This window comes from Macrobrachium nipponense, chromosome 36 (assembly GCF_015104395.2).
Source record: "Macrobrachium nipponense isolate FS-2020 chromosome 36, ASM1510439v2, whole genome shotgun sequence".
NCBI lineage: Eukaryota > Metazoa > Arthropoda > Malacostraca > Decapoda > Palaemonidae > Macrobrachium > Macrobrachium nipponense.
The window spans coordinates 62,906,015-62,930,033 of NC_087220.1; the positions used below are offsets into that span (position 1 = coordinate 62,906,015).

The window sequence follows — 24,019 nt, forward strand, 5'->3', positions numbered from 1 at the left end:
GGAGCTTGGTGTTGGTACACTCCCAGTCCTCAAGGCAGTGAACCCATTCGCGTTGAGCGTGATCTCTACTATAGAGAACGTTCTCCCTGGAGATCTTGTCCTCCCTAGTGAGCGCCGCTACGGTCAGCCTAGCATAACCAATGACAGGCTGCGTCAATCCCGGAGGATAAAACTCGAAGTCCTCAATCCTTCGAGTTCCACACTCCGGGGCGGGACAGAGATCATACCATCTTTGAACGGAGCGTAAGCGGCCACTCTACCATGGGTTCCCCATGGAGAAAGCTGGTAGCGACTCATAAGGTTGGAAGCTGGAGAATACCAGCACTTGCTACTGGGGAGGACTGGAAGAGGAGCCTGAGCAAGCCCAGCTACTCGGTCCTCATTCTCTCTAACTCTGTTAGAGAGATCTTGGATGGACTGGCCCGACTGAGACAGAGTGCTCGACAGTTGTGCGAACATCTGCTCGAACTTTGTTCCTAGGGCGGAGACTTGTGAGCCAACCATCTCACCTACCTGTTGCATCACCACTGCTGAGAAAGCAGTGGGATCAAAGGTGCTAGGTCCCGCTACTCCAACCGGCGTTGCCGGAGTGGATGCGGTGGAGGCCGGAGAAGGCATTGGCTCGGCGGGGGTGGGAGCGCGAGCCTTCTCCTTAGAACACTTGCTTCTAGAGCTCTTTGAATATGAAGAGCCTCGGCTTAGCCTTCACCGCGTCAGCATAGGAAGTCGAAGACCTTCTTAGCTGAAGAAGACGACGACGACTTTGTAGAAGTCGTCTTAAAACAAGGGTCTTCGGTTCTCTCTGTCCCTTCACCCTTGGTGGTACAGAGAGAGCGGGAATGAGCGGGTAGGGATCTCAGATCCCAAAAAGCTTGGAAAGAAGCAGTAGAAGAAGGGACAGAGAAGATCCAGGAGCGCCCAAGGAAAGACCTTGGGCACCCGACACACCTACCTCAACCAACAAATCCTCAGCACCTACCGCCATAGGCTCAATATTAAGGTCCAAGGTTGCGACGTCCGGGACCGTCTCTTGCGTGGCCACGACCCCGAAAGACTGCTGCATCTCCTGCTGGATGGAGGCTATGAGAGGGGCTGCGGATATGGGGTCAACATACCTGTTGACTTGCCACCGGGGGAAGATCTGAACGGCCAGCTTCTTGTCCAATATGTAAGGCTGGCCTTTGGCGGCGTTCTTCCCGAAGCCGCCCACCCCACGCTTTCAGGGTTGCAAGGGCGACTTCCCTCACACAACCGGCAGCCTGAAAGAGAAGGCGAAATGAAGCTTCTAACGGCGGAGCGGGGTTAACAAGCTTATGACTAAGTGTTGTTAGTAAAACGATAAAAGGTCTATAATCGACTTACCCCCTCCACCAGCTGACTGGCCAGGTCGTAACAGATGGCGCAGGCTTCCGGGTGCCAGACGATCATGTCGTTGTAAGGCGTGGCACACGGAGCGTGAGGCCTGCACTCATCGTGGCGCAGGGGTCGTATAACGTCGCATTGCACCAAGGACCTGACAGTTGGTAGCTGTAAGTGGAAAGATACATAAGTATCAGGAGAACACTTACAGCCTAACAGTTGCTCCGCTGGTGCCGGAGCGAGAAAGTTAGATTAAACCAGAGCCCCGCCATAATACGTGTGGTAGTAAGATGGTTGGTTTGTCCAAGGCTACGCCGGAGACAAGAGATAGAATCCAACCAGGTGTGGTGGTGAAAATGAAACCACGACGGACAATGGCGGAGATGGTATACATATAAATAAATATAATTATAGAATTCATCGTAAAACTAGGGTATATCCTTAAAAATAACAAAATAATTATCAAACCTTTCCCCCCCCCGTCTACTAGAAGAGTGCCCGGGTAAGAAGCAAGCTCCCTTCCGGTAGCGGGGGAGAAAGGTAAGGATATAGTAGGCAAGCAATAGACCCACTAGTAGTGACCACCCCGCCGCCCGCTGGCGGAGCCAGCAATCTATACCAAAGGTGCCCCGGCTGCGGCGGAAGGCTCCGTTCGTTACAGTGGGAGAAAGGTGGCTGAGCAACTGGGGGGAGGGGGGGAGGGTTCTCGGCGTAACACGGCGGGAGAGAGAGAGGGGGGGGGTGGCCTACTCCTCCCCGTCCCAACAACTACCGCTCGGTGACCCGGTACCCGATAAGTGTGCGCCCTATACCCCAGCTGGGGAGAACCCCTGGCCTCCTCAGAGAGGGAGGGAGGAAGGCAACTGAGGTTGTCATGGCAACCAAGGGGTCCCCCAGACCCCTCCCTATACCTGGTAGGGAGGAAGGGGAAGGGTAAGGTGCGATGGAACACGTGACCGCAAGTGGCCTAAGCCGCGATAGCAACACAACCGTGAAAGGGCCACGTGAACCAGGCTGTACCAATACATGGGACATGCACCTAGGCTAGCCTAAACACCCTAAATAGAACTAAAATTACATCGTAAAGATGGAAAAGACACTTTTAGTAGAAGAAAAAAAGAAGCCCAGGAGGGGGCAAACTGTTCGAGAACAGAAGCCTACTCGGAGCCAGCGATAGCCGATGAAGAGCAAGAGCCTGGATTGCTGGGCTAGAAACACAGAATAGCCCTAAATACCAACTAGAATTGGTAAATGGGCTAACCTAGCTAAAAAGGCGATGTAAAAAACGATGAACGTGATATAGTAAGCCCATAAGTATAAGAAGTCCCAGTATGGAAGACCGGGTGGGAATTCTTAATGAGGCAGCATGGCGCCGCCACGAGTCGACCGGGAAACCGTATATGACCTATTAGAAGGAAAATACTGGTTCCTGGAAGACTAAAATACGGTAAAACACTACTTATGAGGCACTTAACTTAGTCGTTGCGATGGCAGCACGTTCCATAACGGATGATGAGGTAAATCCAGAAAATAGTACACAAGCAAGAAAATGCGTACGATGCTTGGCGCTAATAATTAAGGATGACCGCTAGGGGTGCTGCTGTCCGTGGCGTCCCCTAGTAGTAGTAGTAGCGGCCGCATCGCCCGTTAGTATCAGCTCTCTCTTGTGGGGATTCTGATTGGAAGGTCTAATTGGTGAATGTCTCGTGGTGTGTTCTCACTCGCCCCTATTCTCATACCGACACTTCTTTTAAAGAGTGAGCGACGTTCAGTTTTAACTGACCATTTTGTTTTCTTAATTTTGTTTTTCTCTGGTAATTTTAGATTAATGTTTGCCTAGGAAAGGAATGATATTAAGGATCCTGTTTCATAGGCCGACACGAGCTGAGCCCAGAAAATATAAACTGGAAACAAAATAACAAAAGTGTTTTGTGCTAAAAGCACATACTGTATTATATATTTGCATGAGATGTTTATGCAAAATTTTCTCACACCTACAATATTGTATCACATTTAATGAACATATATATGTTTGCAGGAAATGAAATCTTGGTCTTCAAAAGACACTGGAAAGTCCTGTTCAAAATCAACACACTTCAAAACGCAATATGTTGACCTTATATAAAAATGTATGTAGTATATTAATATTCCCTGCATAACAACTATACCTGTTTCCATATGTTTAAAAGTATCAACTTTGGCTAGAAGAATCGAATTATCAAATGTTGTGAAGATAACAGACTCAAGGCTGCATGAATACAAAAGCGATGGATTAAAGTTGCCCCTTCTCGCTCTATAGCAGTTCAAAAAGTGGTTGAGAACTTTTCCAAACTTGACGTCCAGTGTCAACTTGCCATACTGAAGGAAAACCTGACGAAAAATAAACAGAACATTCACATTCTTGTGCCATGAACCACAAAATGTGATAAACTGCACAACTAAAGAAAATTAATTATCTTGTCCAAAAGGTCCTGTAATGATAATGAATAATTCAACCACGTGTGATAAACTGCACAAATAAAGAAAATTAATTATCTTGTCTAAAACGGTTTTGTAATGATATTGAATAATTCAAAAGTTAATGACTATACACCATTGTTCATATAAAACTTTTTGTAATAACTTTCACTTTCCTACCTAAAACAATGGAACACAAAATTCACACAAACAATAACTGTACTAGGACAATGCAGGTATGAACAACTTACTACCAGCCTGACGAGCCTTTATTAGGCTCAGAGGTCTGGATAAACTAATCCTTTATACAATGGTACCTCGATATACGAAAGGCTCAACTTATGAAAAACTTGAGATACGAAAGCTGACACAAAAAATTTTTACTGAGGGGGGGGATCTACATACGAAAAAGTTTTCAAGATACGAAAGGTTTCTGAAAGTCCGAGATTCGCCCGACTAAACAATTTTGCAATTTTGAAACTCGCGCCGCGCGCCACCATCTTAGTTCTAGTAGACTCGCCACCATCCTCCTGCTCTCCCATTGGTTCCTGATGCTAGCCAGCCATGAGATCCTTCTCTCCTATTGGACAACATCCCTCCCATCATGCATCTTATACGTATGTACGTGGTGGCGTCCCTACCCCGACCACCTCGTACCAGAATCTTTATCGTACGCATGCGGCATTCGTTCGGTCCAACAATTTCGTTTAGTAACGTAAATTCGTTAGTGATTTTGTTGTGCTACTTTATCGTGTTGTGAGAACCTAATTAGTATACGTACTACATACGTAACTTAATTACGTACAGTACATATAGTCATGGGTCCCAAGAAAGTTGCTGAAGTTCACAGAAAGAAGAGAATGCTTTCTATGGAGACAAAGATGGAGATAATAAAAAAGTATGAAGCTGGCTTGCGGTTGAGTGTGATCGCTAAGGAATACGGCCGAAATCCGTCGAAGATAGGCACCATCCTTAAGCAGAAGGAAGCCATCAAAGCAGCTACACCTTCGAAGGGCGTGACTATTTTGTCCAACAAGAGGAGCCATGTGCATAATGAAATGGAAAGGCTGCTTCTTGTATGGATCGAGGATAAAGAAATCGATGGCGATACGTTAACCGAGACGGCAATCTGCCAGAAGGCCAGCGCTATTTTCGGCGATTTGATTGCCCAAGCCGAAGACGACAGCGGAGAGGGGACATCAACGGCAACCCCAGAGTTCAAGGCTTCTCATGGGTGGTTCAAAAAATTCCGTAAACGGACAGGCATCCATTCGGGGGTGAAGAAATTGAAATTACGTAAAGTATAAAAAAGTAAAAAGAAATGTAAAAATAAAAAAAAGACAAAATAAATTTTTTGTAAAGTTAAGTGTTACAGTTTTGTTAATGTGTTTTGTAAAGTTTAGTTTGTTTTTCTGGCATTTTTTTATGTGTGTCATAAAGTTAAGTGTACGTATCTGGGGTTTGTCCTCCTCCTCTGCTGCCACTTTCGGAGATAGCCTCACTCGAAAGGTAAGCTTCCACATTTTATGTTACAGTAATAATATTTCTTGTACACTAATATACACTTTATTTACAGGTTTTGCATTTTTATTCTTAATTTAGGTATTGAATGGTCCAAATTGTTGTAGTATTTCATTGTTTATAGGTCCAATTTAGCTTTATTATGAAATTTACTGGGGTGTTTTTGGAGGGCTTGGAATGGATTAGCCATTTTACATGTAAAATGTGGTCCAAGATACGAAAAACTTATGATACGAAAGGCGCCTCGGAACGGATTAATTTTGTATCTCGAGGTACTACTGTAATAATAATAATAATAAACTTATTGAAACTGAATATGATCACTGGTATAGGTACATACTGTATATTCTTGTTTCATACTTGCATACACATTGTCTCACAAAATAAGGAAAATCAAACTGCATTTCAAACAGGAACTGTCCTACAAGAATCATATTTAAATCATTCGAATTTCTTAATAATTACTTACCTTTATCTCCTACAGTCAGGGCATATATATGGTCATCTTCTTGAGCACCAGGAAAAAGCACACCTTTTGGTTGTAATATTACACCTGGAGAGGGACTCTAATATAGGCACAATTCTTTTGCTTGTGAATGTTTGTAGATCCCAGAGTATAATAACACGATCTAAGCCAGAGCTGAAATGTTGATTTACGTTAGTATTTGTTTCCTTTGATAAGGTACTTGTTTTTTGAAGATGAAGAAAATGAAAAATAATCATGAAAAACTAAGCATTTCAGTATACTAAAACCAGAAGTCATAAAAAGATTTAGTCATACTTGCCATCCAAATCATCTATTAAAAAGGTTAAGGTCCATATGCAGCAAAGTTTGAACAGTATAATTGAAATATCAGTGGCAAATTGTACCTACTGTACTAACAGCTAGACCACTCTACTTACACAAAGAGAGCATATGGCATATTCTGAAAATCAAATTTGTCTAGCCAAAAAACAACAGACTACCTGATCAAGCGTGTTCTATCATCAGTTATTTGCAGAGCTGTGACACTGGAATGATGCCCATCTAGGGTTGCTGCAAGAGACGATGAACCTGCTGCTAAGGCCCAAATATGGATTTTGTTTGCTACTGCTCCATAGACATGTGGTTTTTTGGGACAGTTCTGGGTGAAACATCACTATCCTAAAAATGTCAATGTAAAATATTTTGTACATAGTTTATTTACCTGAAAGTCTCACAAGTTACGTGACATACCAAAATCATAGCAATATAACAGTATTTAAGTTAAATTTACGTTTTATATAGGTTAAATTTACGTTTATAGAGAAAAGTAGGTTACAATCGACTCATTTTTAACAAAAAATAGTACATTAAACTACTAAAATATGAACTATAGGCAGTCTCTGGCTTATGACTGGTTTGGTTTACGACGTTCTGAGGTTGCAACGGTTTCATTATATTTATTAGAAATTATTTCCAGTACGATGCATGTTCCAAGGTTACGGCACCTACAACACTGATCCGGCAGAAGAAATATGACTCCAAAAATGCAAAATAATCAATATTTGACAGTTCTGATGAAAAATGCTATGAGAATGCAGTTTACAGTTTTTAATGCTCCCAAAGCATTAAAAGTAAGGTTTTCTTAGGATTTTTGACGATGTTTCAGCTTACAACGCCTCTCAAAAACGGAACCCCCGTCGTAACCCGGGGACTGCCTGTACTGTGATATACTGTTATTAAGTACTGTAATGTATAAAGAACAAGGTATAGTACACATGAATTATTCACGATACATACAATCCCCTCAAATAATATTCACTGGAATTTAGGGGTCAAAAATCATCTGCAATAAAATTTAATCAAAATTCAGAGACATTTTCTCCATGCTATTTACCCAACACTCCTGATGCTCCTTTTAAATTGTGTGTGCAAAACTTCTGCTGAAGATCCCATACTCGAGCAGAAGAATCAGCAGCTCCTGTGATAAGTAATGTAGATGAGGCATCCCAGTCCATCACAGTAACAGGACCCCGGTGATAGGCTCTGAAAGTTCGCTGCAGTCTAAACCTGAAATTTATACATGGGATTTATAGCTCTTTATTACAAATTAATATATTGTAATACATTACAAATTAATATATTGTAATACAAACAACAGAGCAGATGCTTAACATGAGTCAGAAAATATGGCAGCTGGGAGGCTAAAAGCTATTGCAAAGAACCTTTAGTACAGTCTCATTTGTATATGACTACCTCTTTGGTCAGTAAACAAGGCAGGCCTGTCAAGATAATTTCTCTTCTTTTACTTGCAAGAACTGCTGGGGTGGACAGGCAAGATGAAACCTAGAAATAAGTACAATTCTACCCCTGCTTTTTCTTCAGCATGTTTTTAAGTCAACTTCAACTCGGTGGAAATAATCAATGACTTAAAAGAATATGCATATGATGCAAACCTCCTTGACAACCGAACAGTAATTGTTTGGAATGTAATTTAACATTGAAAAAAATATTTTCTGACTACAAAATCTTGAATGTTTTTTGTTTTCTATTACTGGAAAAAAAAAACAATAAATGCACTGTCAAAGAGTATAGGAAGAAAAAAAGAACAATCAGTTACACAAAAAAGCAGAAAGCACCCAAGAAATTAGGAAACAAAAAAATATAAAGCATCCCAAAAAGTGGATAAGGTATATCTTAAAACTACGGAACATGCTTTATCAAATGATTTAAGTCACCTAACCTGGCCATTGATACTGCTGGATTGAGGTAGACCTCAGAGCCACGACGATGGAAGAATTATCTGGCGAAATTGATATGCACGTGACAACGTCATCTTCACAGGAGATTCGGCCAGCTCACTTTGCCTGTTGCAAGGTCCACCACTCCGACACTATCTTCACATTCACATAGCAAAGATGCGCCATCTTTCGTTACTGAAGAGCAATAAAATATCCCCCTTACGATATAAATTTGTCTACTATACAATGCTATGAAGCTACAATACTCATATACTCTTTCTTAGGCGTGATTACCATGATTTTTTAATACTAACATGAAATTTTTGAACACTCCATGCAACCGGGCCTAACTTCTAATGGTATCTAATGTCAGATTAAAACGTATAAAAAAAATTATGTCTACAGATGGTTTATTATATGCGTATCTGTGTAATAAGTGTTAAAACTACCACATAACAATCAAAATAGCCACTAATTTAAATGTTGACAAAACTCACACTGCAAATTACTTTCAAACTCGAGACATACACTATATAACAAGAAATCTATTATATAAAAGAAAAATGAAGGTAATTTTACCTGAATATGTTTGTTGCCCTGATGAAATAAGCTTTCATACTTAGACTCAGCTGCATATCTGAAAAACAAATATGTAATACTGTTAATATATACACAACTCATACAAAACCTGTATTTATTTGTAATATACTGTAATATGGATTTGTCTCATGTTCAATTTAATCTCAACTGGAATACTGAAAAACTGCCATGCTCTGAAATAAGAGGTGTATACAAACGAAACAGAACTCGATGAAACTAAAATATTTTAATGACAAGTAAATTTATTTTTAAAATTGTATTCTAAATGCTAAGTCCCTTTTGTATTACATTGTGCTGTATTGTACTACAATATATGACATGGCTAAAATGTCTTTACCATCACTGTTGAAAAACTTTAATTTAATTAATTCATTTCAAAATTGTAGGTGCCATAATTAACTTGGATGTACCTATAGGCTGTGGATAAGAAAATAAATAAGAGCTTTAGGCAACACCATTGATTCAATATGCATAAAACAGAAATAGACAATAAGAAAAATGTATATTTAATTTGTCTCCCAAGATATTTATAGACAATATGAATTGAAAAACCCCACGAACATAACAGAGGGATCATGATTGAGATTTATTTCTGGGCTCAGTTCGTGTCGCTGTGTGAAATAATCCTTAAGTTAATTATTTCTAAGGTAAATGATCTAACATATACCACAGAAAAACAAATTCAGGAAGATGTCAGTATGACTGACTCGCTCACCCTAATAAAAGTGTGTCGGTATGGTAACAGGGGCGAGTGAGACCACTACCACGAACCTCTTGCCATTTAGAATCTCCCACCCGAAATCCCCCTCCTGCCAGAGCCGATCCATAGGCGGAGACGGCAACTACTACTACTACACCCACGCCACGCCGACTGCCGCGCCTCTGGTGGTCATCCTTTTTCGTTAGCTCGAGCTAAGTTAAGTACCCGCAAGGTTTGGATTTAGTTTTTGTCTGCCAGGGACCTGTATTTTCCGTTTTTTAGGTCATAATACGGTCGCCCGGTCTGACGCATGGCGGCCATGGGCTCGCCTCGTGTTTGGCTAGATTTCCCAGTCCTCCATACTGGGACATCTTCCATGATTTTAGCCTTTCATGGGTTCTTGTCACGTGTTACACTAATTTTATTTCACATCGTATTTATAGAATTTTAGGAATTCACAGCCCATGCCTTAGATCTAGTTCATGCATGCATGTCTCTTTGTCTAGGTATTTAGGGCTACAGTGTTTGATTTTCCTAGTCCAGCATCCTAGCTTTTGCTCTACATCGGCTATGGCTAGCTTTTGAGTAGTCGGCTGTTCTTCGGAACAGGCCTTCTCCTCCTGGACTTCTTTTTCTCTCACTCGTGTGTTCCTTTTCTTTCTATCCTTTTACGATGTAAGAATTTATTGTTTATATCTTAGGTTAGCTGTTAGGGCGTCCAGTGCCTAGGCGGTTTTGTTGCATTTATCTTTATATACAGTTTATTGCATTTTCGCCCTATGGTACGGTTGGGCTCATGTGGTCACTGGCCTAGTGGTTGTGTTGCTTATCATCTGTTGGTCCACCTGTGATCGCGTGTCCCTCTGGTCGCCCTAACCCCAGTTCCCTTCCTCCCCTCCCGTGCGGGAAGGGGGGGGTCTGCCCGGGCTCGCTTACGGTCGCCATGGCAACCGTGCGAGCACCTCCCTCCTCCTCTCTCTGTCTGCGGGGGTTCCCGGGAGGTCCGGACAGCTGGGATACTGGGGGACCACGTTTTCGCCTCGGGCTCTGGGGGAGCTCCGGCGTGGAAGGAGGTTGGGGTTGGCCACCCCTCCCTCCGGCCGCTTCGGTCTTCTCCGGTGTGCTCCGTTCTGATTTCTCTCCCTCCCCATTCGTTGTTTCCCCCGTCACCAGCGGACGGAACTCCTGCTCACTAATCCGGGTGTCCCTTCGGTTGTTGTGGGGGATGGCTGGCTCCGCCAGCCACCGGAGTGGAGATGAATTCAAGTGGTCCTAGAAGCTTACCTACTACCTCCTTTCCGCTATCGGCGAAGCGCTTGCTTCCTTACCCGGGCACTCCTCTAGTAGTCGGAAAGGGGGACGAGTATTTATCTATAACGGAGCTATACGTTCTTTATGTAACTTTTCTAGTTTAAGTTTGTGACATCCTCCTCCGTTCTCCGGCGTGGTATACTACTCCTTGAAACTCTCTATGGGTGTATAAAAACATCTGGTTGCATCCTTTTCCTCTCTCCGGTGTACACCGGAGATCCCAACCAGAGACGGAAATCCTAGATTTTCTTCCACACGTAGTTTGGGGGAGGATTATGTCCAAGACCCCTGCGGCCATGAAGTGTGTAGGACACGCACCGTGCGCTACCAGCCACTGGGACCTGACTGTTTGGCATCACGAGGCTTGCACCATCTGCTACGACCTAATGAGCCAATTTTTGGACGGAGTAAGTATACATCGGTATAGGTTTACTTTTGTCCATCATATATGTTCCTACATATCCTAGTTTTTAAGTTTGTAGGATCATAATCTATTTTGTCATGATTCGTCCTGGAGCTTCGTCGTAAAGACTACAATGACCCTCTCTTTCAGGCTGCCGCAATCAAAGAAGTCGCGTTGGCTACCCTGAAAGCCTGGTAGGCGCTTCGGGCAAGAACGCCCCCAAAGGACAGCCCTACATCCTAGACAATAAAGATGGCTGTCCAGATCTTCCCCGGCGGCAAGACAACTGGGTACGTGGACCCCGCCGCGGCAGCTCCGACGATTGCCTCCATACAGCAGCAGGTGGAGCAAGCTTTGTTTTGGCGTAGGTAGCCAGACAATCGTGGCGGACGTCACCACACTGGATCTTAACCTAGAGCCTATGACTGTAGGTGCCGAGGATCTGTTAGTTGAGGTAGGTTTGCTGGGCACCCAAGGACCTCCCTTGGGTACGTCTGGATTTTCTTCTCCTGTCCCTTCTTCCTCATCCTTCCCAAGGCTTTTACGGGGTGTCAGAGATCCCCGTTAGTACGCCCTTCTGTATCTGTGCCCCCAAGATGAAGGGACACAGAGGCAGCAGAAGACCCTGCAGAAGACGTCGTCCAAAAAGACGTTGTCCTCGTAAGTCTTCGGCTTTCCTATCCCGGAGCAGCGAAAGTGAAGCCTGTACCTTCACATTCCAAAGGGTCCAAGGCAAGTCCTCTTAGGAGAAGGTCCGCGCTCCCACCGAGCCTGTACCTTCTGCTGCCTCCGGAACTCCTCTGGTGACTCCTGCCGGGGTTATGGCACCTAGTGCTTTTGATCCCGCTGCCTTTTCGGCAGGCGTCTTACAGCAGGTCGGCGATCTGGTTAGATCACTCGGTACAAGGTTTGAGCAGAGATTTGAGCAAATGTTTGCTCAATTCTCTTCAACACTAAATCAGTCAGGTCAGTCCATTCAGAACCTGGCTGAATGTGTGTCAGACCATGACAATCGCCTGGCTGGCCTGAACCAGACCCCTCAGGCCGAACCCCCGGTGGTAGGAACTGGTGTTACCCAGTTACCGGCATATGACACCCTTCCTGCCTTTTCCATGAGCAATCCTTGGAGGGTAGCAGCCTATGCTCCCTTCAAGTATGGTATGATTTCAATTCCGGAGTGTGGAACGAGAAGGATCGAGGACTTCGAGTTCTACCCCGCCGGATTGGAGCCGCCTTTCATGGGATACGCAAGGCTGACAGAGACAGCTCTTAATAGGGAGGACAAAATCCCTAGAGAAACTGTCCTGTACAGTCGAGATCGGCCCAAAGGGAATGGGTGCATTGTTTGGAGGACTGGACTGCTCCAACACCAGACTCCATGCTTTCAAAATCCCATTTACTATCTTTGCCACAGAGGAGGAGGCACCACTCCCCTTTACGACAAAGCTAATGGAGGTAACCATGCAAGCGGGCATGAAAGACGAACCCCTCCCACAGCTCAAGGAAGCAGATCCTACATCTCCTCTCTTCCCAGCGTTCGGGGACCTGTGGGAGAACCTGCCAGCTACCTTCACGGTGGGTAAACTGAAGCCGGACTGTGCTATGGAACAGTTCGGTGAGAAGTTGCCCAGGCTGCCTGATAACCTCATTCAGGCAGAGTTTGAGGCAAGGACCAGGCTTGGGAGGACACTCAATTCCCTGGTCATAACTGAAGTGGCTGCTCTAACCTACGGCTCGGAACCTCTCTTCAAAATTCTGGCCAAGTCTCAGATGCAAACCGTGCAAGCGGACGCGTATGACTTCATCATCGCAAGGAGGAATTGCCGAAAACACGTCCTCCAAGAGGCTACTATCCGGCATGAGCCGAATAAGTTGCTCGCCTCCAACATCTGGGGAGCAGACCTCTTTCCGGAGTCAGCGGTCAACGAGGTACACCACGAAGCCTCGAGGCTTAACCAAAGCCTCAGAGCTCGTTGGGGTATCTCGGCTAAGAGGAAGCCTGAGAACTCTTCCTCCTCTGGCAAGAAATTAAAGAAGACAAAGAGGTTCCAGCCGTACCAGAAACATCAGCAGCAGCAGCACTTTGTACAGGCTGTTCCGGTCACTCAACCGGGTCAGCCGTCAACATCTAAAGGCCAGAACCAGCCCATTCTCCTGCTGTTCCCTCAAGGTCAGCCCTCAACCTCGTATACTGTTTCTCCGGCTTTCAACCCTATGTTCGAAAGCCAGACCTTTCAAACCTTTAATAGGTTTGCAAGGGGAAGCAGGGCCAGAGGTAACTTTCAGCAACGAGGCGCAGGAAGAGCTACCAACAGGGGTAAGCACTTCCGTGGAGGACGCGGAGGCCATCCCGCACAGCAGCAGTGAGATCCCCCAGGTAGGAGGGAGGCTGTTCCTCTTCCGCCACAGGTGGGGGTTCAGCAAATGGCCACAGAGTATTGTGTCCAAAGGGCTAGGTTGGAGTTGGATCAAAGGTCCTCCCCCAACCAAATCATTCCATCAACTACCATCAAAGGAATTGGCAGATTACGCAGAGGAGCTCCTTCAGAAAGGAGTCGTGTCGAGAGTCAAGCATCTACAATTTCAAGGACGCTTGTTCAGCGTGCCAAGAAAGGCTCATTAAAAAGAAGAATACGTAATCTTAGACTTGTCCCAGCTAAACTTATTCATTCGCTGCGACAAGTTCAAAATGCTGACCCCATCATCACAGGTACGATCTTACTTCCCGTGGGGCCGTCACCACCTCTATCGATCTTACAGACGCATACTATCAATATCCCAATCGCGAGACACTTTCGCCCATACCTAGGCTTCAAGCTGCGAGACCAGGCATTCTCTTTCAAAGTGATGCCCTTCGGGCTGAATGTAGCCCCCAGGGTATTCACGAAAATAGCGGAAGTAGTAGTTCAACAACTGAGATCACAAGGGATAATGGTAGTAGCGTACCTCGACGATTGGCTGATTTGGGCATAAACCGTCGAGGAGCCTCAAAGCCACAAAACATGGTAATTCAATTTCTGGAACATCTGGGGTTTCCAAATAAACAAAACGAAGTCCAGATTCACTCCGGAGACTCGTTTTCAGTGGCTGGGCATCCAATGGGACTTATCCTCCCACAATCTGTCGAATTCCGGTAGTCAAAAAGGAAAGGAAAGAAATAGCCAAGTCAGTAAGGCAATTCCTGAAGAACAAACAGGCTTCAAGGAGGAACCAAGAAAGAATCCTAGGTTCCCTTCAGTTTGCTTCAGTGACAGACGTCCTACTGAAAGCAAGGCTGAAAGACATAAATCGAGTTTAGCACTCAAGAGCAAATGTCAAATCTCGAGACAAGTTGTCAGTAATCCCGCAAACCCTTCGCAACCAACTTCGTCCATGGGCGGAAGTAAGGAATCTGTCCAAGTCAGTTCCTCTTCAATATCCTCTGGCGTTAATTATCCATACAGACGCCTCACTAAGCGGTTGGGGAGGATACTCTCAGTTCAAAAAAGTTCAAGGAACTTGGTCACCTCAGTTCCGCCAACTCCACATAAACGTATTGGAGGCTATGGCAGTATTTCTCACTCTGAAGAGGCTCCTTCCACCAAAGAATTCTCATATCAAACTGGTATTGGACAGCGCAGTAGTAGTACACTGCATCAACAGAGGGGGATCCAAATCAAAACATGTGAACCATGTCATGATAGCCATTTTCTCTCTAGCAAACAAGTACAAATGGCATCTATCCTCCACCCACTTAGCGGGAGTAAGGAACGTGATGATAGACGCTTTGTCTCGATCAGTTCCTCTAGAGTCAGAGTGGTCCCTGGACAACAAGTCGTTCCAGTGGATACGCCGGAGTGTCCCAGATCTCCAAGTAGATCTTTTCGCCTCACAAGCGAACCACAAGCTCCCCTGCTATGTGGCCCCCAACCTGGACCCTCTGGCTTATGCCACAGACGCTTTATCCATAGACTGGAATCAGTGGAGGAGGATATACATCTTCCCTCCAGTGAATCTTCTATTGAAAGTTCTGAACAAACTCAGGACTTTCAAGGGACAAGTAGAATAGAAAGTTCTGAACAAACTCAGGGACTTTCAAGGGACAAGTAGCTCTAGTAGCCCCGGACTGGCCAAAGAGCAACTGGTACCCTCTGCTTTTGGAATTGGGTCTTCGACCTCGACGGATTCCCAATCCCAAACTATCTCAGTCAGTACAAATGAGGACTGTGTTCGCTTCCTCAGGAATTCTCAAAACCCTAACTTTATGGACTTCATAAAGTTCGCGGCTAAAAAAGATGCAGGTATTGATCCCCAGAATATCCTCTTCTTGGAATCAGATAAAAGGGAATCAACTGAGACAGTACGATGCTGCTGTTAAAAAGTTAGCATCTTTCCTGAACGAGACAAACACCACAACCATGACAGTGAATTCAGCTATATCCTTCTTCAGGTCCTTATTTGAAAAAGGCTTAGCAGCTAGCACTATTACCACTAATAAATCAGCTTTGAAGAAAATCTTTCAGTTGGGTTTTCAAATAGACTTGACAGACTCTTATTTTACGTCTATCCCTAAAGCTTGTGCTAGGCTTAGGCCTTCTGAAAGGCCTACTTCAGTATCATGTTACTTAAATGACGTCCTCAAAACTGGCTTCAAGACACTGGACAACTCTTCCTGTACATTCATAATGTTATTAAGAAAGACGCTATTTTTGTTTACTAAGCTTGGCCTCGGGCCAGAATTTCAGAACTGTCGGCTCTATCCAGAGATGCGGGGCACGTAGAATTTCTTCCTACAGGAGAAGTTTACTTTCCCCGGATCGTAGTTTTTTTAGCAAAAAATGAGGATCCTTTAGCGAGGTGGGCACCTTGGAAGGTCATCCCTCTCCCCCAAGACCCTTCTCTTTGTCCAGTAATGACCTTACGAGCCTTTCTGTCTAGGACATCCTCTAGATCCTCAGGTCCTCTATGAGGGAAAAAGGTGGCACTTTATCAGTAAAAGGTATCAGGCAGCAGATCCTTTACTTCATTAAACAAGCTAACCCTGAATCATTCCCAAAAGCACATGATATCAGGGCAGTAGCCACCTCTATTAATTATTTTCAACATATGAACTTGATGAACTAAAGAAATATACTGGATGGAATCACCGACAGTCTTCAAGCGTCACTATCTAAAGTCCTTGGAATCATAGTTTCCCCTGACTCTGCACAGTAGTTGTAGTTGAAGATCCAATCTCCTTTCTACCTACTTCGACTAATATATCACTTAGCCTACCGTTAAGCTCTATGGTTCTCTAGCCTTAGCTGCTATGATTATAATCAAGGTGGGGTGTCCCTATTTTTATGCTAGGGGACACCCACACCATTTGTATATTATGAAATGCCTATGGGTGTTGCCCCCCTTATTTTTATGCTAGGGTAGCACACCTTTATTGTTTGTTATAAATATGACAATTTGTCGAAAATTGCATTTTTCCTAACTATACAAACCTGAGGTCCTTTAACAATAGGAAGTAGCTAGCGGCAGCTGGAACGGTCGTAAGCTTCGAACAAGGGTGAGAACGGTAGTTAACTGCTTGTCCGACAGTCTGGTAAACAAATCACTTTTGCTTTTGGCCCATGCAAAATACGCAGAGTGAGGGGTGGCATGAGGAGGGACTATATGTAAAGGACCTCAGGTTTGTATAGTTATTGGAAAAATGCAATTTTCGACAAATTGTCATTTGTTCCGATACGTAATACAAACCATCGGTCCTTTAACAATAGGAAGACCTCACTTCTTGGTGGGAGGAATCTGAGTCTTTTGATGAACAGGACTGGTGTTCGTCCATCCCTGGAATGCCTCCCTGGGTCGTAAGAGCGAGGGAGGGATCCAAGCCTCTGTCCGATTGATCGGGGTGTGCACCGCAGGATCAATGGTCAGACCTCTGGGCGAGTACTAAGAGAGAGGCAAGCGTATCTCTTCGTACCAGCAAGCAAGAACTTGTTCCTGTTTGCAAGAGGCAACATAAAAGTATGGGTTGTCTCAAGCTGGACATCCACTTCCTCTCCCCTTGTTGGAGGAAGTGGTGGATATACGCTCCTATCCCTAGTGAAAGGGATAGGATGGGGTGGGGCTCTGTTGAGTAGCTCACCTGCATCTTGTCCTTATCCAGCAGGGTGACGACCGTGTCCCTCTAACCACAGGTAGAGGGGAAGAAAAAAGATGGGAAGAGGAGCCAGTCACACTCTCATTCACTCATCCATTCTTATGGTCACACCAGGACTCGATGCTGTTCAGCCTGCGAGGGTCTGGGTTCGCTACACAACGTGTTGAGCAGCCACCCACGGGTCCAAGGAAAAAGATCCAAGGACCTGTGGGCAATATCCCGAAGGTAGAAGGAAGGGCATGTGGTCTGGTTGACCAGACCCCTGCCTTCAGTACCTGCGCCACGGAGAAGTTCTTGCGGACAGGGCAGCATCTCCTTCGCATCGAAGGCGGTGAAGTCCATTAGGGAGGGGATTGTGAACAACTCGAACCAATCGTCAGGGACCGAAGGTTCTGAGTCTTCGCTACGAATTCGGTACGAAATCGAGCGTCACGGAATCCCCATCCCCTGGATGCTTGACTTCGCAGGAGAAGTCATGCAGTTCCTCAGAGGAAAAGAAGGAAATAGTCGCATGACCTATCCCTCTTCTCTACTTCGGTGATGTCCAGTACCCATACTGGTCTGTCCGTTTTTGCCACGAAGTCTCTCGCATCCTCCTATCCCCATGCAGCGCAGTTCTCGGTAGTGGATAGGACACCGACACTCCATGGTGGGTGTCAATGGTATGGGTACTGTGACAAGCTATTAAAACGAAGTAATGATTGCTCGTAACAAACCGAACTAAGTCAACAGCCTAGTTCGTAACTGACTCGGGCCGCTCTGACAGCTGCGACTGACTGCGTTCGGTAGGAGGCAAGTTGTCAAAGCATCCGAGTAAGTCACGTGACCTTCGCCTTTAAAGGGTTATGCCGAGAGACCAAACAAATAATGTATTTGTTTTTGTCACCAATGCCGGACAGCGAGGTGATGATTCTCTTAAGGCAGTGCCCAACAGGCGAAAGTCAATTGCCATCTAGAGACCGAGGTCCCTGAAGGTAAAACATCTCATGGTTGTTGAATCTCAGCTAAGGAGAAACAACACTATGTACCGTTGAAGACGAAGGTAGATATGAATGCAACCTACGTCTTCACAGATGAATCGAGAGAAGGATTCTCAAGATTCATAACCTGTGCTTACAAATGACTGAAAACGCTAACCGCTATTTCATTGCTGTCCGGCTGAGAAGTCGTAGTTGCAATTGAAAGCGGGGCGTTCTTCAGTAATGAAAACAAGGGGAAAAAGGGGAGGGCCGCCTGGAAGAACTGCTTCTCATGGGTGCTGAAACATTTGGAAGTAGAGCTGTCAGGTCGGAGAGTAGCGATGTCTTCTGACACATCTCGTAATTCGGTTGAACAATGAACAATTGTACACCTACGATAGATATATTTTGAAGACAAACTCAGATGTCTGCAAAATCATTCGCATTATCGCAGTGCGATGCAGCGGGAGACTTGTACAGACTTCTGTTACCGTGCGGTAAACAGAAAGATGAAAGAGTCCAAGAGATATCTCTGTTGAAAATTCTCGCAATGTCGAAGGCGATGGAATCTAGCGTCACAGCAGTAGATGGTCCTTCATTATTGCGAGAATCCCCGTTAATCAGAGACCTAAGTCCATGATTGTTGGGCAGAGATACGGTTCGGTAGTCAATCAAAGCAGGGCAGAGAGAGACATACATGACCGTGCATATCGGAGGCCCAGCTGATACTGAGCTGCTATCAGGCAGTTCAATACGCAGTAGTTGAGCCTGAGCTCTCGCTGACTCGTCATCCTGAGTTGCCAGGTAATCCATTATTCCACGAAGGAATGCGTTCGGCTAGAACTACCGAGCATAAAAGATATGCTCGAGCAATTATATTTAGGCGAAACGAATTTCGGTAAATATAAAAGTTGAAATGGTGTTGTCGTGACAAAATGACAATTTGTCTAAAATTGCATTTTTCCTAACTATACAAACCTGAGGTCCTTTTACAATAGGAAGGTACTAGCGGCAGCTGGATAGGTCGTAAGCTTTCGAACAAGGGGTTCGGTAGTTAACTGCTTGTCCGACAGGCGCGCGCGCGCGACTGGGAGGTAAACAAATCACTTTTGCTTTGGCCCAAGCAAAAACTGCAGAGTGAGGGGGTGGTGGCATGAGGTGGGGCTATGTGTAAAAGGACCCTCAGTTTGTATAGTTAGGAAAAATGCAATTTTAGACAAATTGTCATTTGTTCCGACCCCGGCATACAAAACCTTCGGTCCTTTTACAATAGGAAGACTCACTTCTTGGTGGGAGGAATCTGAGTCTTTTGTGAACAGACTGGTGTTCGCCCAACCTTGGAAGCCTCCCTGGTCGTAAGAGCGAGGGAGGGATCCAAGCCTCTGTCCGATTGATCGGGGTGTGCACCGCAGGATCAATGGTCAGACCTCTGGACCGAGTACTAAGAGAGAGGCATGCGTATCTCTTCGTACCAGCAATGCAAGAACTTGTTCCTGTACAGGAGCAAATATAAAGTCATGGGTTTGACTCTTGTAGGCATCCACTTCCCCCCCTTGTAGAAGGAAGTGGTGGATATTCTGCTCCTATCCCTAGTGAAAGGGATAGGATGGGGCTCTGTCATATAGCTCACCTGCATCTCGTCCTCATCCGCGTAGTGACGACCATGGCCCTCTGCCCACAGGTAGAGGAAGGAAAAGACGGGAAGAGAGAGCCAGTCACTCACTCACTCACACATCCATCCACACAGTCACACCAGGACTCGATGCTGTTCAGCCTGCGAGGGTCTGGGTTAGCTACACAACTTGTTGAGCAGCCACCACGGGTCCCAAGGAAAAGGGGGTATCCAAGGACCTGTGGGCAATATCCCGAAGGTAGAAGGACGTAAAGGTAGTCTGGTTAGACCAGACCCCTGCCTTCAGGACCTGCGCCACGGAGAAGTTCTTGCGAAACGCCAACGAGGGGCCAATACTTCTGACTTCGTGAGCTCCTCGGACGGGACTACGGATGTCGTCACTACCATCAGCCTCATCCGCCCCTCCTGATGACCTCACGCAGCCAGAATGAAAGAGTGTTCTTGATACTTCTTTCTTGGTGACCCCGGTGCTACCGAAGAGGCGTCGACACTCAGGCCTGAGGTGTCGAGTTCTCTTCAGATAGCGCCGTAGCGCCCTCACAGGACAAAGCAGCATCTCATCCGCATCATTATCGGTGAAGTCCAATAGGGCGGAGGGAAGGAATCGTGAATGACTCGCAACCTGTGCCATCAGGGAACTGAACGGTTTCTGAGTCTTCGCAAAACGCAAGTTTGCGGGTCGAAACGAAATCGGCTCAACGGATCCCCCCGCCCGTTCCCCATTCCCCTGGAGTGTCTGTACGCTCATCAGGAAAGACCATGAACGTTCCCCCTACTCTCTTCGCCGATGCCAGGGCCAGCAAGAAGAGGGTCTTGAGGGTCAGATCCCTGTCTGACGACTCTCGGGGTGGCTCGAACGGCGTTCGAGTCAGACTCCTAAGGACGAGAGTCACGTCCCACGCAGGGGGCCTGAGTTCCTGGGTGGGCAAGACCTTTCGAAGCTCCTCATAAGCAAGGAGATCTCGAACGAGTTCGAGATGTCAACACCATCAGTTTCAGGACGAGCGCCAAGGCGGCTCTGTATCCTTAACTGTGGGGACTGAGAGGAGCTTCTCTCGGCGAAGAAAAACGAGGAAATCCGCTACCTGCTGAAGAGTGGCTCTGAGAGGAGATAGACCCCGTCTACGACACCAACCACAGAAGACGGCCCACTTCCCTGGTACACAGCTGCAGAGGACTGACGGACGTTTCCAGCCATCTCTGTTGCTGCGCTACGAGAAAAGCTTCTCGTTCGCAAGAGATGGTGGATAACAGCCAGCCGTGAAGACGTAGGGGACTGGACTGCTCGGTGGTACCGCTCGACGTGTGGCTGGGCGAGAAGGTTGTGCCAAGGGGGAATCTCTCTCGGTTCTCCTGCGAGAAGAGCCAGCAGGTCCGGATACCAAATGGCCTGTGGCCATTTGGGAGCCACCAGGATCATCCTGAGATTCGGGTGTGACCAGCGCTCGACTGATCACCTTGCGAATCAGGCTGAACGGGGGAAAGGCATAGGCGAAGAGGTTGTCCCACGGGTGTTGAAGAGCGTCCTCTGCAGCTGCCCATGGGTCCGGCACGGCCGAGAAGAACACCTGGAGCTTCCTGTTGTGCGGGTGGCGAACAGATCCACGACTGGTCGCCCCCCACAGGTCGAAGAGCCTTCCGCCACGTCCTGGTGTAGAGACCATTCGGTCCCTATCACCTGATCCCGACGGCTGAGCGTGTCTGCTACTACATTCCTCTTCCCTGGAATGTAGCGTGCCGACAGCTCTATTGAGTGTGCCTGAGACCCACTCGTGCACCTGCCGAGTCAACTGGTACAAACGGGGAGAGACACTAGGCCCCCCTGTTTGTTGACGTAAGCCACCACCGTGGTGTTGTCGCACATCAACACCACTGAGTGTCCCATCAAGCGGTCCTGAAACTCTTGGAGAGCGAGGAACGCTGCCTTGAGTTCCAGAACATTGATGTGAAGGTGCTTGTCGTTCTCGTCCCACACTCCTGAAGTCAGCAACTCCTCCAGGTGTGCGCCCCATCCCTCGGTCGATGCGTCTGAGAACAGCTGCATGTCCGGGGGGGGAGAGTGCGCAGTGGCACTCCTCTTAAGAGGTTCCTGTCGTCGAGCCACCAGGCTAGGTCCTGCCTCACCTCCTGTGTCAGTGACACTGGAAAGCTTGGGGGATCCGTCGCCTGTGACCAACTCTCCTTTAGTCTCCACTGAAGAGACCGCAGGTGAAGACGCCCGTGAGGGACTAACTTCTCGAGTGACGACAGGTGTCCGATCACGACTTGCCATCGCTGAGCTACCTGTTCCTGCCGAGACAGGAACTGGTTGGCTGCCTCCCTGAATCTGCTGATCCGCGAGTCTGCGGGGAAGACTCGCCCTGCTACCGTGTCGATCAGCATACCCAGGTACTTCATCCTCTGCTTGGGCTCGAGATCGGACTTCTCGAAGTTCACAACGATCCCCAGATCGCGACAGAACTCGAGCAGTCGATCCCTGTCCTGTAGCAACTGCGAGCGGGAGCTCGCCAGGACTAACCAATCGTCGAGATACCTCATCAGACGTATCCCGTGCGAATGGGCCCAAGCAGACACCAGAGTGAACACTCGCCGTGAACACCTGTGGGGCGGTTGAGAGACCGAAGCACAGTGCCCTGAACTGGTACACCGTCCCGTCGAGGATGAAGCGGAGGTACTTTCTGGGGAGGACTGATGAATGGGTATTTGGAAATACGCATCCTTCAAGTCCACTGAAAGCATGAAATCGTTCTCCCTGATGGAGTCGAGCACTGAGCGTGCCGTCTCCATCGTGAACCGGGTCTGGCGAACAAACCGGTTTCAGGGGAGAGAGATCTATCACCGGGCGCCAGCCTCCCGTAGACTTTTCCACCAGGAAGAGTCGACTGTAAAAGCCCGGTGACTGATCCGTGACGATCTCTACAGCTCTCTTGCTCAGCATGGTCTTGATCTCCTGTCTGAGTGCTAGCCTTCGGTGACCCCTGGAACGTATGACTGCTGTTGGACCGGGTTGGAGGTGAGGGGGGTGGCCGAGATTCGAAGGTAATAGATATCCTCCCGAAGGACATCTACAATCCAGGTCTCGGCGCCGTAGCGCTGCCAAGTTGCCCAATGGCTGGCCAGGCACCCCCCCACTTCCGGCAGCAGGTGTGAACGCCGTCCCTAGCGTTTCCCCCTTTCTTCGACTTCTTCCCAGAGCCTCCACGGGCTGAGGAGGGCTGGGAGGAGGGCTGGTTACGGCTCCCCTTGTTAGAAGTCGAAGAAGACAGAGTCATTCCTCGGGGCTTCGACGTAGCAACCGTCTTAGCAGCGAGGAAGCGCTAGCCGAGCTCTTAGACTTGGCCGCAGTCCGAGGCTGCCCAGAGCCTTCGAGACTGCTGGTGAACCAGACGGTCACTGTCATCAGTGCGTCGTCTGTCCACCGCAGCGTCCACCATCTCTCCTGGGAAGAGAGACGTGGAACTCCGTAAAGGTCCGTTTCTAAGCCCCAACGCCGCCTCACGCCCGCCCGCCCTGGAAACCCGAGTAAGGACGACAGCGTCCCTTCGTCGGAGAACCAGATTGGCCCACAGGTTCACCGTCTGGTGGGCAAGAAGGAGATGGCTCTTCCCCCAGACTGGCAAAGTCTCCTGAAGGTCGAGTCATCTTCGGGAGAAATTCCCCCGGAGTTGGCTGCGACCTTAGATACTGTGAGGGACCACAGATCTAGCCAGGAGACGGCCTGGAAAGCTGCCATGGCGGTAGATTCCAGCCGAGTGCCTCTTGCTGCGAGAACCACAAGTTCTCGGACAGGAGCTGTTGCAGAGACACACCCGGAGTCAACCTAGCTAACTCCGGGTTCACCTGTTTTGGCGGCATCGGTCTTTCCGATGGCACGTAAAACCGCCGCTGTCGTAGCAGAGGAGGTGGAAGCAGCTTGCTCGACCTGCCAGACTTGAGCGAAACCGTCTTGTCCGGAGACAAGCGATTCAACCTGGTCCAGCACTGAGTCCGCAAGCTCGGAACGCGGCAGGCCCACCGTCGGTCTGGGTTCCCTCTTCGGGCCCCAGAACGACTCGAGCCGGGACGTGGGCTCGGATGGTGGGAGCGGCGATCCTTCCCCAGAGGTCGTTGTGCTGACGAATCAGCGCAATAACCTCGGCAAAGTTCCTCTGGATCTCGGGCGTGATAGCATCCTGTGGAGTCGGACCGTCCAGTCCCTCAAACAGGAGTACCACCTCCCGAGACCCTCCTCCCTCAAGGAGAGGAG

General features: G+C 47.3%; 1 protein-coding gene and 1 long non-coding RNA gene across 2 annotated transcripts in view; one reads left to right on the forward strand and one right to left on the reverse strand.

Moving 5' to 3' along the window:
• Window positions 1-24,019, forward strand: part of LOC135203776 (transducin beta-like protein 3) — a 112,484-nt gene that overhangs the window by 65,407 nt on the left and 23,058 nt on the right. The gene's annotated exons all lie outside the window — the stretch shown is intronic.
• On the reverse strand, window positions 3,631-6,480 carry LOC135203777 (uncharacterized). Its single transcript, XR_010312017.1, has 3 exons — window positions 6,304-6,480; window positions 5,807-5,977; window positions 3,631-3,729 (listed from the first exon to the last, which is right to left on the reverse strand). It is a non-coding gene; the product is annotated as an uncharacterized LOC135203777 (long non-coding RNA).